Here is an 11,212-nt window from a genome sequence, read left to right on the forward strand (position 1 = left end):
AACATATTTCACAACCAGGACAACCCAACCCGTCAGAGTGGATGCTAGCTGCAGATAACCAGCACAGCTATACCAATGCCTACCAGCTGAACATCAGTCCTGCACAGCATATCTGTCAATCAGTGAAACCCCTCAGCAGGCTCGGAGGCAGTAATGTGAGCCCATTTACCAAATGCAGAAGTGGAAGCTCAGAGAGAAAAATATCACTTCGAGAAGAGATAAGCGGATCTGGGCTTTGCTGAGTCCTGAGCTTGTTTGCTTACTGCCCATTTTGTGTATCTACATACTTATTTGCATCTATTATGAGAATATTTGCTTTACTTGTTAAACTGTGATTTTTCTCATTCTTTACATTTCGAAAAAATTAAAACCTACAGTAAAGTTAAAAGAATAGTTTACTGAACACATACACCCTTCAACTAGATTCATGAAATTATCTGTTGCCCTCCCTCTCTCAGAAGGAAAACACACACACACACGTACACACACAACACAGAGTCATCTGTTCCATAATGACATTTCAGTCAATGGAACACGTACATGATGGTGGTTTTGTAAGATTATAAAGGAGCTAAAAACTTTCTATTGCCCAGTGGTGTCTTAACCATTGTAATACTGTACTGCAATATATTACTCAAGTTTTTGTGGTGATGCTGATGTGAACAAACCTACTGCACTTCCAGTCATATGCAAGTGTAGCACACACACCCTCCTACAAAGGCATGTCTATAGTTTTTTGTCTTCAGACATGTAAGAATTGGAAGCACAGAAATGTGGACTTGGAGAAATCTGGGGCCAACTTTCTGCTCACAGGCTCAACATCAACCATGCCACATAGAAGAAAAAAATGAAAAAATATTTTACAAAAGGATAGCAGATACAATTATGTACAGTATGTAATAATAATAAATGATGTAACTGATTTATGTATTTATTATACCATACTTCTTGTCACTATTTTTTAGTGGACTACTTCTACTTATAGTTTTTAAAAGTTAACCATAAAATAGCCGCAGGCAGCTCCTTCAGGAGGTAAGGTATTCCAGAAGAAAACATTGTTATCATGGGAGATGACAGCTCCATGCATGTTACTCCCCTTGCAGACCTTCCAGTGGGACAAGGTATGGGGGTGGAAAACAGTGACGTTGAGAATCCTGACCCTGTGTAGGCCTAAGATAATGTATATATTTGTGTTTTTGTTTTTAACAAAAAAAAGTTTTAAGAAGTTTTAAAAATTCATAGAATAAGGATATAAAGAAAGAAAGTGGCTGGATGCAGTGGCTCACGCTAGCATGTTGGAAGGCTAAGGCAGGAGGATCACTTGAGGCCAGGAGTTCAAGACCAGACTGGGCAACATACGAGACCCTGCCTCTACGAAAAATAAAAATAGCCTGGCATGGTGGCGTGCAACTGTAGTCCTAGCTACTCGGGAGGCTGACGTAGGAGGATCTCTTGAGTCCAGGAGTTTGAGGCTGCATTGAGCTATGATTGTGCTACTGCATTCCAACCTGGGCATCAGAGTGAGATTCTATTTCATATATATAATATATTAATATATAATATAATAATATATTATGTAAGAATATATTTCCTATATAATAAATATTTGATTATGCATTATAATATATAAGACATTATACATTACATATTAATATATAATATTTATGTGTATATATACACCTATGTGTGTGCATATAAACACACATATATTTTGTATAGCTATACAATGTGTTTTTGTTTTAAGCTAAGTGTTATTACAAAAAAGGCAGAAAGGTTTTAAAAACTAAAAACATTTATAAAGTAAAAAAGTGGCAGCAAACTAAGGTTAATCTATTATTGAAGAAAGAAAAGTAAAAACTAAATAAATTGAGTATAACCGGTGTGTGCAGTGTTTACAAAGACTACAGTAGTGTTTAGTAATGACCTAGGTCTTCATGTTCACTTACCACTCACTCACGGACTCACCCAGAGCAACTTTCAGTCCCGCAAGCTTCATTCAAGGCAAGTGCCCTATACAGGTGTACCCTTTGTTTTTCATACTGTATGTTTACTGTATTTTTTCTATATTTAGATGCACAAGTACTTACCATTGTGTTACAATTGCCCACAGTATTCACCACCGTAACATGGTGTACAGGTTTGTAGCCTAAGAACCATATAGGTTCAGTCATATCCACATCGTTAAATGACACATACTGCATATACATACATATTTTTTATTCCATTTATAAGTAAGTTGAAACTACCATGACAGTTCATCCCTAACTACTGCTTCCAAGTCACACTGATCACACAGCCCCACACATAATCCTGCTCCTGAAGCCCATGAAAGGTCTTCCTTTACCGCCCAGCCAGAAGTGACCACACCTGTGCTCCTAGACATGCTCCAGATGCCTGTTGCTCATCCATGACCCCTAACGAGAAACTCCTCAACCCTGTTGATGGGAGCCCATCCCCTGACAGAAGGACCAGGGAGATCTCTGTCCTACAGGGATCCCAGCCATGAGCTGGCAAGGGCCTGTGATTTGGGTGGGATAAGTCAATCAGACTGTTCCTCTTAGCAACTTCAACTGAGAGGAGGCATCGTTTCTGGGGAGTTACAGGCACTAGAACTTAAAAGCTCAGGTGGACTCAGGAGCCACTGTAAAGGTTGAAGTCATGAGCAACCAAAAGGAAGATGAAACAGCTGCACAAATGTAATTTTAAAATGTTTATAATAATAACAACTAATATTATTGAGCGTATAGTATGTGCTAAGCATAGAACAATTATCAACTCATTTTATATTGCCAATGGCAGTATATACATTATCATCTGGCCTGTTGAGATTAAGGCACAGAGATGCAAAGTAACTTACCTGGGGGCACACAGCAAGCAACTGGAAGAGGCTACTTTTCTTACCACCATCCTGTTGGTTCCTGATATGCACCTTGCCCTTCCTGAGGCCTACTGTTCTGCTTTCTCTAGACTCCCAAGAGATCTTTCTGCATCTTACAGCAAAGCCTCAATTGTACTGGAGGTAAGCAGAGAGGGTTTCTATTGGCTCCAATCAAAAGAAGCCTGACTGAAGCACCTAGACTTAGCTGGGACTGAGTTTCCTCAAGATTAACACTCACTCTCACCATTCTGACCGATTGCCTGCAAGTTTGCAAAGGGAGACTCACAATTTCTGGGGAGCTGAGAATGAGGCACGAAGATTAGTTATACATAACCCATTATCAATAATTTTATATGCACACACTGTGTTGGATGGCTTCCTTATTCAGATGTCACTTTTGCTTCCTTCTATAAATGCAAAAGAAAAATTATCAGGGCTCTTACACTTGCACTGGTGACCTCACACAACATAACCCAATTTCCCAGAAAAGAAAAGGACTTGAATTTTCCCACCACTAAGCTTTTCGGGGAACTAAAGCCTGTTTGATTAGGGAGAGACTTTTTTTTTCTTTTTCTTTTTTTACCGTACTCAGGTAACCAATTTTTAGAAAATTGGCATTCTTCAAAGTACAGATAACGCAAATGACAGCAAACATAATTGAATCTCTCTCTCTGATGATTTAGGAGGTACTTGTGAATGTCATTCCCCTTTATTCAAGACTGTAAAAAAAATCTGTGTAATAAAATTAAAATTTTACATTTGCTTGTTAGAGCCTTCTGGGTGTTACATGGTTGTGGGACTAAGTCCAAACATCTAGTTTCTTGGGCTGTTGATCAAAATCATCTGAGTCACAATGAATGGTGCAAGAAGACACTTGGCCCACTGTCTGGGGTCAGTCTACTGATCCTATGGTAGAATGCCACTTCCAAGCTGGTCGTATGCCTAGACTGGCTCCTTTAAACAGTGGGATATTAGCATTGAATTCCAAGGGAGTTGAAGAGAACCACAACATTATCATATTTGGGAGATGACAATTCCCATCAAGCAGAAGAATTTGAAGATTCATAGTTTGTATGTCACATTTGTTACACAGTGTCTTGTGCCTAGTAAGTGCTCAGTAAATGGTAAATGGTAAATGGTAAATGGTAAATTCTAATAGTAGGAAAATGTATTAGAGCTTGAGAGAAGCCAAAAATTTATTCTTCTGGGTAGCTCTTAAATATTCCAACTCGCATTAGTTTTCCTAGCAGATGGAAAATCTATTTTACTTCACATTGCTCCTTTTCAGAGAACAATTTGAGTCTCTCTTAGTGGATGGAGAAAGATGCAGAGAGAAGCAAGAAGAATGCAGGAGACGAGAAGCTGTAGGTTCAAGGAAGCTTTGGTACCACAAAAATTCACAGGACCAGAGGGCAAAAGCCTTGGGTTTGTGTCATTACTCTTTTCTTTTCTTTCTTTTTTTTTTTTTTTTGAGATGGAGTCTCGCTCTGTCGCCGGGCTGGAGTGCAGTGGCCGGATCTCAGCTCACTGCAAGCTCCGCCTCCCGGATTCCCACCATTCTCCTGCCTCGGCCTCCCGAGTAGCTGGGACTACAGGCGCCCGCCACCTCGCCCGGCTAGTTTTTTGTATTTTTTAGTAGAGACGGGGTTTCACCATGTTAGCCAGGATGGTCTCGATCTCCTGACCTTGTGATCCGCCCGTCTCGGCCTCCCAAAGTGCTGGGATTACAGGCTTGAGCCACCGCGCCCAGCCTCTTTTTTTTTTTTTTTTTGAGACGGAGTCTCGCTCTGTCGCCCGGGCTGGAGTGCAGTGGCCGGATCTCAGCTCACTGCAAGCTCCGCCTCCCGGGTTTACGCCTTTCTCCTGCCTCAGCCTCCGGAGTAGCTGGAACTACAGGCGCCCGCCACCTCGCCCAGCTAGATTTTTGTATTTTTTTAGTAGAGACGAGGTTTCACCGTGTTAGCCAGGATGGTCTCGATCTCCTGACCTCGTGATCCGCCTGTCTCGGCTTTCAGCCAGCTCTTGGAAGCGACCCCTTCCACTATTGGACATGGCTTGGTGTTATGAACTGTTTTAATGAAAACCACATCTATTCCTTTTTCAACTTTCTCCACTAGCTTATTTTTTTTATTCATCCAGTGTTTATAAGACATCTACTGTGAGCCTGAAACTGCTCTTGTTGCTGAAGAAATACCACCAGGAAATGAATCAGACCTAGATCTGCCTTCACAAAACCTTTCAAAGAAGTGCAGAGTTACGACAGGAATGCATGATGAGCTCAATCGGTCTTGGGGATAGAAGGGAGGAAGTTCAGGGAAGGCTTCCTGGAGGAAGTGACACTTAATCTGAGACCTGGAAGATAAGAAGTTAGCATTCAAGTTTTTCTTGAGGAGCAACACAGAAAAATGTTCCACCTTTCAAATGTGAAGTTAGCTCTCTAGCCTCCGTTCCTAGCACTGTCCTATGCTGTCACTCTACGCTGACCACAGTGGTCCACACTGGGGACTCATCTCCCATAATAACCTTCTCTTTCCTCAGAGCATGTAATTCTAGGCCCTTTATCATCCTAGCTGACCCCACTATCGACAGGCTTCATTTTGCCAAAACTTATAAAAAGGTAATGCATCTTCATTAATTTTTATCCTTGGACTCCCTACCAAGTGAACCAAGGATGAAAAATTATACATTGATGGCAACAAAAAAAAAATCAGAGTTTTCTTATATACACAAAGATCCACATCAGGAGTGCTTTTCTTTCTATTTGGAAGTGTTTCTAGAAATTGAATTATATGCCAAGCAATGAGCCAGATACTGAGAATAAGATGATTTCATGCAAGTCAGCTTCCCCAGGAAGCAGAAGTCAGGAGAGACTTAGGAATTCAAAGGGGTGACTGGGGAGTTACACATGCAAAAAGGAAAGAGAGGAAGCTGAACTGAGCAGGAAGAGACATCAGACACGACTGTGGACCTGACAAAGTCTCTACTAGCCAAATGGGGCTCTGGAATAAGCACTGCCCGTTAGAAGAGGGACCCGTTGAGCAGAAATGAGCAGGTCTTGTACCATCCACCACCTTTCTGAGTTAGAGATTAGGGGCTGTCTTGAAATGAGCAGGTCTTGTACCATCCACCACCTTTCTGAGTTAGAGATTAGGGGCTGTCTTGAGAATAGTATGCCCTCAGCTCTCATCGTCTTGCTCAATCATTGGCCAGGGGTTCTCTTGAGAATACTGTAAACTTAGTTTAAAAATTGAGGCAAATACTGATTAAGCAAATAGCTGTAGGTTGTCAGTTAGCCTCGCCTCACTCATTGCAACTGGGCAATGAGTCCTTTCTTGAAGGAAGATCTAAGCAATACGTCTCCACATCTGCCACAAGGGTACACAAAAATGAAAAGATTGCTGCCCTGTGGAAGCCTATAGCCTGGGGAGACAGACTCTGAGCTGCTAATTACATAACAAATATTTTAGTAATGATTATAATTTTTTTAAAGAAGGCATTCTTGTACATTGAAAACTACAAAGCACTGTTATACAAAAGTAAAGAAGATCTAAAGAAATGGAAACATACCCCATGTTCATGGATTGGAACACTTCATATTGTTAAGGTGGCAGTACTCACCAACCTAATCTACAGATTCAGTGAAATTGCTACCAAAATTCCAGCTGCCTTTATTGCAGAAATGGCCAAGTTGACCATAAAATTCATATGAAATTGCAAGATACCCCAAATACCCAAAACAAACTTACAAAAGAAAAACAAAGTTGGAGGATGTTCACTTCCTAATTTCAAAATTGATGGCAAAGTTACAATGAGCAGAACAATGTGGTGCTGGATATGATAGACACATAGATCAAAGGAACAGAATTGAAAGTCCAGAAATAAGCCCTTGTGTCTATAATCAACTATTTTCAACAAGGGTACTAATAACATTCTATGGAGGAAAGAATAATCTTTTCAACATATGGTCCTAAGACAAACATACAGACACACACAAAAGAATGAAGTTAGAACCCTACCTAAGACATATACAAAACTCAACTCTAAAAATGATCAGAGACTTAATTGAAAAGAGGAAATCAATTTGTCCCTGTTTGCAGATGACACGATTGTATATTTAGAAAACCCCATTGTCTCAGCCCAAAATTTCCTTAAGCTGATAAGCAACTTCAGCAGTCTCAGTATACAAAATTAATGTGCAAAAATCACAAGCATTCCTATACACCAATAACAGACAAACAGAGAGCCAAATCATGAGTGAACTCCCATTCACAATTGCTTCAAAGAGAATAAAATACCTAGGAGTCCAACTTACAAGGGATGTGAAGGACCTCTTCAAGGAGAATTACAAACCACTGCTCAACAAAATAAAAGAGGACACAAACAATGGAAGAACATTCCATGCTCATGGATAGGAAGAATCAATATCATGAAAATGACCATACTGCCCAAGGTGATTTATAGATTCAATGCCATCCCCATCAAGCTACCAATGACTTTCTTCACAGAATTGGAAAAAACTACTTTAAAGTTCACGTGGAACCAAAAAAGTGCCCGCATTGTCAAGACAATCCTAAGCAAAAAGAACAAAGCTGGAGGTATCACACTACCTGACTTCAAACTATACTACAAGGCTACAGTAACAAAAACAGCATGGTACTGGTACCAAAACAGGTATATAGACCAATGGAACAGAACAGAGGCTTCAGAAATAACACCACACATCTACAACCATCTGATCTTTGACAAACCTGACAAAAACAAGAAATAGGGAAAGGATTCCCTGTTTAATAAATAGTGCTGGGAAAACTGGCTATCCGTATGTAGAAAGCTGAAACAGGATCCCTTCCTTACACTTTATACAGAAATTAATTCCAGATGGATTAAAGACTTAAATGTTAGACATGACTAAAACACCAAAAGCAATGGCAACAAAAGCCAAAATAGACAAATGGGATCTAATTAAACTAAAGAGTTTCTGCACAGCAAAAGAAACTACCATCAGAGTGAACAGGCAACCTACAGAATACAGAATAGGAGAAAATTTTTGCAATCTACCCATCTGACAAAGGGCTAATATCCAGAATCTACAAAGAACTCAAACACAATTACAAGAAAAAAAACAAACGACCCCATCAAAAAGTGGGCAAAGGATATGAACAGACACTTCTCAAAAGAAGACATCTATGCAGCCAACAGATACATGAAAAAATGCTCATCATCACTGGTCATCAGAGTAATGCAAATCAAAACCACAATGAGATACCATCTCACACCAGTTAGAATGAAAATCATTAAAAAGTCAGGAAACAACAAGTGCTGGAGAGGATGGGGAGAAATAGCAACACTTTTACACTGTTGGTGGGACTGTAAACTAGTTCAACCATTGTGGAAAACAGTGTGGCGATTCTTCAAGGATCTAGAACTAGAAATACCATTTGACCCAGCCATCCCATTACCGGGTATATACCTAAAGGATTATAAATCATGCTGCTATAAAGACACATGCACATGTATGTTTATTGCAGCACTATTCACAATAGCAAAGACTTGGAACCAACCCAAATGTCCATCAATGATAGACTGGATTAAGAAAATGTGGCACATTTACACCATAGAATACTATGCAGCTATAAAAAGGATGAGTTCATGTCCTTTGCAGGGACATGGATGAAGCTGGAAACCATCATTCTCAGCAAACTATCTTAAGGACAGAAAACCAAACACTGCATGTTCTGACTCATAGGTGGGAATTGAACAATGAGATCACTTGGACACAGGGCAGAGAACATCACACACTGGGGCCGGTCGGGAGGTTAGGGGCTGGAGGAGGGATAGCATTAGGAGAAATACCTAATGTACATGACGAGTTGATGGGTGCTGCAAACCAACAGGGCACATGTATACCTATGTATCAAACCTGCACATTGTGCACATGTACCCTAGATCTTAAAGTATATATATATATTTTAAAAAATGATCAGTGACCTAAACGTAAAAGTTAACTCATAAAACTCTTAGAAGGAACGGTACATGTAAATTTTCATGACCGGTTTAGGCAACACTTTCGTAAGCATGGAAACAATAACACAAGCAACAAAAGAAAAAATTAAGTAAATTGAACTTCATCAAAATTAAAACCTTTCATGCATCAAAGGATGCTATCAAAAAAGTGAAAATTGGTGGCTGGGCACAGTAGTTCACACCTGTAGTCCCAGCACTTTGGGAGGCTGAGACAGGAGAATTGCTTGAACCCAGGAGGCAGAGGCTTCAGTGAGCCAAGATTATGCCACTGCACTCTAGCCTGAGTGACAGAGTGAGACCCTGTATCAAAAAAAAAAAAAAATGAAAAGGCAACCCATAGAATTGCATAAAATATTTGCAAATCACATAACTGATAAGAGTACAGTATCTAGATGATACAAGTCTTGTAACTCAAAAACAAAAACAAAAACAAAAAACAGAAAACCAAACAACCCAATTTTAAAGTGGGAGAAAGAATTGAATAGACATTTCTCCAAAGAAGATATATAAATGGCACTAAGCACATGGAAAGATGCTTAACATCACTAGTTACTAGACAAATGCAAATGAAAACCACAGAGCTATCACTTCCCACCCACTAGGATGGCTACAACAAAAGAAAAGAGGAAATTATTAACTGTTGGTGAAGATGTGGAAAAATTAGAACCCTTGTACTCAAGAAGTCAAACAAAGAACTACCATACAACACAGAAATTCTATTCCTAGCTATACACCTAAGAGAATTGGAAACATGTTCAAACAGAAGTTTCTGCACAAATGTTCATAGCAGTATTATTTCTAATAGGTAAAAAGTAGAAATGCTCCAAATGTTCATCAGTGGATGAACAGATAAACAAAATGTGGTATTTCCATACAATGGAGTATTATTCAGCCATGAAAAAGAATGAAGTGCTGACACATGCCACAACATGGATTAACTGTGAAAATATTTTGCTAAGTAAAAAAACCCAGTCACAAAAGGCCACATATTATATAATTCCATTTATATGAAATGTCCAGAAGAAGCAAATCCATAGAGATAGAAAGTAGATTAGTGCTTGCCAGAGGCTGGGGAGAGGGAATGGGGAATGACTGTTTAATGAGTACAGGATGTCTTTTTGGGGTGATGAGAATGTTCTGGAATTGGATAGTGGTGATGGTTGCAGAGCATTGTGAATATACAATAAATCACTGAATGATATACTTTAAAATGGCTTAAAAAGTGAATTTTGTGTTATGTAGAAAAAAGTGAAGGAGAAAGAAGAGGTGCAGGGTGTGGTGAGAACAATCTAATAGGAGAGCCCTGCCTGATCTGGAGCAGTCACAGAAGACTTAAAGATAAATGGCTTTTTTTTATTATTCTCAAGGCCCATCTCCAACTTTCAGGGGTTATCTTGCCCCGACTGCTGGGGCTTTGATAACCCAGGTTTCCAGGGGTGGATGATGTAGGTGAAGATCCCCGACAAGGTCATTTCTCTCCCCAACTGAACAGAAGGAAGAAAGAGCTGGGGGAGGAGAGGAAATTGTGTATAGGCATCACCTAGGAGGAAGACAGAGAGACAAGAAAACATTATTTTCTTCCTTTTGTCTCCAAAGCCAGGTGACAGAGAATGGAAATGGGGAATGTAGATCAAAATGTAATTTTCCCTTACAAGCTGCAATGAGGCCAGGGGCTAGGGGGTGGCCTGCCCTGGGGAGCTGCTCACACGGGAGTAACTCACCAGCAGCTCTACACAAAAGCAGTGCTTATTAAAGGTCAAATGGAGCCAGCAGGGGGATAGTAGGGGGAAGGCTGATGAAAGCAATAAAGGGACACAAGAGAGACAGGGGGCCATTGGGAAGGGCTGATTCTGATTAAGAATTTGTCCCAAGCAAGGCAGAGGTCAGCCACTCAAGTCAGGAGGTGATGCCCCTGACACCCACCAGGGACCCCTGGGCTGGAAAATGCTGCCTTTGTCTTTATGAACCAAGAATTTCCCTGGCCCCATGCAAAAATCAATAATGAATCAATGAAACACTGGCTTGTATGAGAAACAATTATCAGCAAGCCAGAAAAACAGCATTGGGAGCTGTCTGCCTCTGTTCACCTACAAGGTGGATGGGGAGGTGGCTAAACTCTCAGAGGTCAGACAGCTGAGGAATGACCTAACCACCCAGGTGCCCAGGACTGGTTAATTCACCATCATCACCATCACCATCATCATCATCATCATCATCATCATCATCATCATCATCATGTAACTTCTACTACCTGTCAAACATTCTGCAGAGCTCACAATCTTACTGAATTTTCTCAACAACCCACAAGTGCTG

At 40.3% G+C, this 11,212-nt stretch overlaps 1 non-coding gene across 1 annotated transcript; it reads left to right on the forward strand.

Moving 5' to 3' along the window:
- Positions 1–707: 707 nt before the first annotated feature.
- On the forward strand, positions 708–838 carry LOC117091237. Its single transcript, XR_004440345.1, has one exon. It is a non-coding gene; the product is annotated as a small nucleolar RNA SNORA38 (small nucleolar RNA).
- The last annotated feature ends 10,374 nt before the right edge of the window (positions 839–11,212 follow it).

The sequence above is a fragment of the Trachypithecus francoisi genome, unplaced genomic scaffold (assembly GCF_009764315.1).
Source record: "Trachypithecus francoisi isolate TF-2019V2 unplaced genomic scaffold, Tfra_2.0 Lachesis_group11, whole genome shotgun sequence".
Lineage (NCBI taxonomy): Eukaryota > Metazoa > Chordata > Mammalia > Primates > Cercopithecidae > Trachypithecus > Trachypithecus francoisi.